The sequence below is a fragment of the Macaca mulatta genome, chromosome 6 (assembly GCF_049350105.2).
Source record: "Macaca mulatta isolate MMU2019108-1 chromosome 6, T2T-MMU8v2.0, whole genome shotgun sequence".
NCBI lineage: Eukaryota > Metazoa > Chordata > Mammalia > Primates > Cercopithecidae > Macaca > Macaca mulatta.
The window spans coordinates 80,888,168-80,894,167 of record NC_133411.1 but is presented as its reverse complement, the minus strand read 5'-3'; the positions used below and the strand labels follow the sequence as shown (position 1 = coordinate 80,894,167).

General features: G+C 39.5%; 1 long non-coding RNA gene across 1 annotated transcript in view; it reads left to right on the top strand.

Moving 5' to 3' along the window:
* The first annotated feature begins 238 nt into the window (after positions 1–238).
* Positions 239–6,000, top strand: part of LOC106998810 (uncharacterized) — a 144,534-nt gene continuing 138,772 nt past the window's right edge. The window contains exons 1-2 of the long non-coding RNA XR_013418381.1: positions 239–375; positions 976–1,079. This is a non-coding gene — a long non-coding RNA (uncharacterized LOC106998810). The remainder of the gene's footprint in view (positions 376–975; positions 1,080–6,000) is intronic.

The following is a 6,000-nucleotide window of genomic DNA, read 5'->3' as shown; positions in this document are numbered from 1 at the left end:
GGCTAATTCCTGGGGGAAGAAGTTGTGAAATTTGCAAAGAAGAATTTACAGAGGGCCAGTGAGTAGACAGAGGAATGAATGTGTTGGAGCAGGAGGCAGCTCGGGAAGCTCGGCAGTTGTTCTATTCCCTGGCTGTCTCCCTGGGGGAGTTTCTGTGGCAGAATCCAGGGCATGTTGTCCATCCTGGGATCAAGAGGCTGGGCAGGAGGTGTAGGAATCTAAAGCCTAGAAGTGGACCTGTGGCCGAGCAGAATGGTCCCTGCTTTCTGTGACTAAGGAGGCTCAGAGAGTGCTCAATTTAAGCCTGGAGTGGAAATAGATGAACTTGCTGGAAAGAAGCATGATCCTCTGGCGTTGCTGCAGGAGACTGGAAATGTGAGTACATGGAAGGAAATTGGTTCATGCTGAAAGCCCAAGTCCCGTTAACTGAATTGCAGAGAAAAGTGTCTCTTAGCCTAGTCTTGAACCCTGAGATGTTCCTCCACTGCTTTTATGTGACTAGCCATGGGAAAAAGGAGAAATAGAGTCCTAGGCTGGGAGAGTGATAGACTGGGGTGGAAGTCTTTGGACAAATCCTTTTCTTATTCTCTAGGTAGTAATGGGTCATGAGTTGAAGAGTCAATATCAAGAACCCCTAGGGGAAGACTTTAGTATGTGTTTGGGATTCTGCTTTTGGGATTTTTAAAATCCTGAGATGAGGGAACAGACTACTGTGAAGGCATGATGGATCCTGTGAACTGACCTGTTTACTCTGTTCCTGGGACAGTTATAAATTGAATGCTATCCTGGCTGGAAAACAAAGGACACTTAGTTTGCCCTTTTCCTGGCCCCTGATTGGACACTTTGGCTCAAGGTAGACCACACTATTTTTGTTTAGTAGTTTCTCCAGGCTATTCTTTTTGTTACTGTAATAACTAGTTAAAGGTTGTGAAGCATGTTCTCTGACCTGCATTGTAACTCTTGATCCATCTGCAGGGCACTGGGTAACCTCATCCTCCTGGTCCTGGGTTTCTTTTTGGTCCCAAGGAAGTGGTGAAGGGATGCGGGGCTCCATCACACCGGAGGTTCAATTTTCCATGGTGAGTAAACAAGCAGAGAAGGCTTAGAAGAATCCCTTTTCCAGGAGTACCTCACAAGGCTGTTTTGAAGCAAGGCTGGAGCCCCGGAAAGCTGTACCTTAGCTCCACAGTGGCAGCATCCCCTGTAGGAACCCCTCTGATCCTTTGTGACATTCTTGTTCATGGTCCTGTGAAACGGTGCTCTGTGGGAGACTCCAGTCTGCTAGGAGAGCTCCCTTATTCTCAGCACGGAGAGGGGGAAACCATGAAGTAAGGGACCTAATTTATTTTTCAACAGCACAACACACTAGTGCATACTCTTCCAAGTAAGTGAGTGTGAGACCTTTCAAAGTAGCTCCAAAGTGGAGTGAAAGTCCCCCCTTGCCCCTCTGTCATTTTCTCTGACTGAATTCAGTGAGAAAAAGTCTTTATGCTTGGAAGGTAAATTGATTCTCAAAGACCATCCACAGTCCTTAGGAGTCAGGTTCAGTAAATAAAGTAGGCCTGATTGTAATATCCTAATATTATTTTCTTCATGTAAAATGGCTCTGAAAGCAATGACAATAATAATGACTCCAAAAAATGGCAGCCCAGTTGAAATCATCCTTCAAGATGAATATTTTCATGACAATGTATAAGCCCCTTAGTAATGTGGCTAATTTATTTTTTAAACCTATTTCTCTCATATATATAATTCATATGCCTACTATTATTTGCCAACTAATACTAAATTTATAGTTCTGAATGAGAATTGTTTTTTGTCTAAAACAAACTGTTTCCCTATTTATAAGGTTCTTTACACAAATAAGGTGATTAAAAAGATTGGCTTTGAAAAAACGAAAATGCAGTATGATTTTACTAGAATGAATGCTTTGGTTAGCACAACTATGATGGACTAACAGCTTTTCTTCACTACATGTTGATAGAGTGAGAAGATTTAAAACAAGCCTAATGTACATTAGCTGGGACACTTACTATTAGTGACAAATACTAAGAAAGAGGCTCTACTTGAACAGGCTCAAACTTAACTTAAAAATTATTTCTGCCTGTAATGGACCTTTTAGTTGCCTGAGCAATTGAGTGCTTTAGATAACCCCCATACATATCAAGAACATTCTAAATTTTTTTCCTTGGCATTTGGAAATTTCAAGTTAAGGATGTCTGCCCTTGCTCAAGTTACACACTCTTCAACTTGGGCAGTTCAGCAGAATTCAAAAGATAAGATGTGAATGAGTCTATCTATTCATGTCATCACACTTCGCTAAATTGCCAGGCTATTTGATGAAGGGATAGCTCAGTTCTCACTAAACTGCAAGTGGGTTTGGCAGATCTTCAGCTGGAATCCTCTGAGGTGCTCTCATTTCTGAACACTAGATTGGGAAACCAGTTGTATTTTAAAAGCTCTGAGACCCCTTTAAATCTCTGTCCATTTTGAGAGACCCATTGATTTACAGTAAAATATGAATGTAAGAGATGAACTTGTGGCATCATAACTAAGGGCTGTTGGCACTCTGGAAACTTGCTCAGAAGGTAATCAAAATAGAGCTAGAGCCATAGTCTTAGTTTTTGCTGTAGTCAATCAAGCAAAGGGGAACATTCTACTCAAAAACACATAAATAATTTTGTTTTTTTCTGTATTACGTTGAAACTTCAAAAGGGCTTGTAAATAGGAAGAGAAAATATTGCTAGATGGGTTCAGTAGTTACTTTTAAATAAAATAAAAAATTGTGTCTAAATCTATTGCCTAAAAACTGTGCTGTAAAATATGTAAATAGCCTGTATCTTTAAAGCCTTTTCTTTGAGATACAAATAAATGGTTTACAGTCAAAATTCTTCTTTAAGAGTTCAGTTTAATTCTTCAAATTCCATAAGCTTGAGATCGGTTTTGCAGTTAAATACTCCTCATTTGAATGCTTAGTCAGAAGGGAGTATTATATATAGATTATATGGAATCTTAGCCTATTTACAAATAATGAATGTTACTGAAAATATTGTGTCATAGAGACACATACGTGTGTATGTCCATCACAGCATTATTCTCAATAGCAAAGACATGAAATCAACCTAAACGGCAATGATATACCAGATAAAGAAAATGTGGTACAATAACACCATGAAGTACTATGCAACCAATTAAAAAAAAAAAAAAAAAAAGATCATGTCCTTTGAAGAAACATGGATGGAGCTGGAGGTCATTATCTTTAGCAAACTAATGCAGCAACAGGAAACCTAATACCACATGTTCTCACTTATAAGTGGGAGCTAAACGATGAGAACACATGGACACACTGAAGGGAACAACACACACTGGGGCCTATGAGAGGATGGATGATGGGAGGAGGGAGAGGATCAGGAAAAATAACTAATGGGTACTAGGCTTAATATGTGGGTGATGAAATATTTTGTAGCCCCATGATGCAAGTTTACCTATATAACAAACCTGCACATGTACCCCTGAACTTAAAATAAAAGTTAAAAAAGGACATATTATACAAACGATGTCAAAGCAAGTTTTGAAACAAAAGTTACTCATGATCCCACTATCCCAGCATATTTTTTATTTGTATGTATTATCTTCCGATTATTATTCATGTACATTCATATGCTTACGTACTTGCAATCATATGCACCATTTTATAGTCTACATTTTCATTTAGGATATCTGTGATGGTTGTTGGCTATATTATTGAGAATATTCAAAAAATACAAGAAAAATAAACAGGATGTTTGAAACTCACAAGACATGTTAAGCACACATTGCTGTGTAAGCAAGTAGCTCATGTGATACAGGCCAAACTCACTAGCTGTGTTAGGCTCGCAGATAGTGAGGAAGCAAGCAGCCTGTGCAACGTGGGCAGAATTTACGTAGTGGGTATATGTTAAATATAGGTAGTGGGTAACCTGAAAGACATGTTAAGAATGGAATGGAATATATAATGGAACAAATAAGATGAATACTTTTAGATAAAGAAGAAACAGAAAGATGAAGTCATATGATTTGGTCACTTCTGGGATGACGGCTATGCCATCCCTAAATTGGCACTCAATAGGAACATCCATTATACCCACTATGGGCCCATGTGTGCTTGGCCCCAAAAATGCAAATAAAAATCTATAGTTGCTCAGCAGACTGTTTGGCATGTTATAGCTATAACTCAGATCTCTGTGGAGTATGAGCACATCTTAGCTCCAAGCACATTACATTTGCTGGGCCTCTTTGCTCAAATCTCATTTTGGGTCCTTATAACCACATCAGTAGCAGAGGAGACTCATGTGGAGGAGAAAGAGACAAGGCATATGAACAATCGTGTAAGTAGGAATCAGGCAGTGTGGTCCTCCCAATTGGCTTATCTTTACCTTGCCCTAAGTATGTTAACCTAGCCTGGCTTGTTCCCCTTACATCTTGCCATGTGTTTTAAATAAATTTAGTACATTGTGCAATATGAGCATGTTATTGCAAATATGTGAGTCTGTGACTCTTTCTATTCCATGACCCTGGGATAGCCTTCCTGGTAGTGTACTTGGAGGCTACCATATGACAAGGGCTAGCAAAGGAGCTAGGTAGCTTGAAGGGAGGAGAAAGAGAGTTATTAGGGTTTTAAACTGGGCTTAAGGGTATAAGTCAACTGAATAACATGAGACTGGCACTCATCTGAGGTCATTTGTGCCAAAGACCCTTGGCTCTGCAAGCCAAAAAGCGCCGACTAGCCAACTGTTTGTTTTCCTATAATGGAGAAAGCCCAAGAGAAGGGAAAGAGGGAAGAGCTGTGTCCTAGAAGCTGTATCTTTAAAAAACAAAATGCTTCCATTAAAGTGTTGTAATTGAACTTACTTCAGAATAGACAGTGTGAACCAAGTGTGATTTGCTGGTTATAATAAACTAGGATAGATTAAACATTTGAAGTTATCTCCTAATCAGGAATTCATACTCTAGGGGTAGTAAGTGAGCATCTGAAAGACCCTAATTTGGAATTCATACCCAGAGGCCATTACCATAAGTAGACTTGAACTAGGCCCATCGAGATCTGCCTTAGAGAATTTGTTAATTCTTATAAGGGATGCTAGACGTTTTTTATTGGGGAGCTGAATGACATTCTGTTTATGTGCATTGAGTTGAAATATTCAATTGCATGAAGAGAAAACAAGACTCTGGTGAGTCCAAAAGCCTAATACCCTTTGGAGTGGTGGGATACTTGGTTTAGAGCTTCAGTCTAGTCCAGTGTTCTGCCACTTGATAGGTGCTTCTGTCACCTAATCAAAATAGAATATTAGCTTAATCGTGCCACTAGAATATGGCCACATCTACCTCAGGTAAACTTTTCATGGAAAGTGTTTGCTGACATGCTTAAAGGACAGAGAGGTGGGACCTCACCCATTAAAAGAACAGATTACATGACTTTTTTTGGCGTGGCTGTTAATAAATGTTTACATGTGTGCTGAAAGGTAGCTTGATACTTATTGTTATTATAATATATTGTCAAGAACTGTGACTGGTCTGAGACTTAACCCTACTTACAAGTTAACAAAGTGGTCTGCCATAGTTTCACGGATGTTGGTAGAAGACATGAGACTCTTCAGTCAGAGATGAAGGACAGTTTATCCCTCACAGCAAAAGCAGTAGCCAGAGTATTAGCATTTTTGTACCAGTTTCTCAAGCCTCAATCCCCAAAGTGTGAGGGGAGGGCCAGGTGACACCAATACATGGAGTGGATTATGTTACAGGAGGTGACCCCTTCATTGAGGGAAACTGGATCTTATATATCTTATAATGGGAAGTAAACTCTGGAGAGAGACTCTGTCTTCCAAGATTATTCACTATACAAACATTCTTGAAAAGGTAGTCCAGAATAAAGGCAGTCAATGTCTTGCTAACAAGACATGCAGAAAGTGAGGGAATTGCGGAGAATTGTCTCTAAGTCCATTTTCTGTTGTTTATAATAGA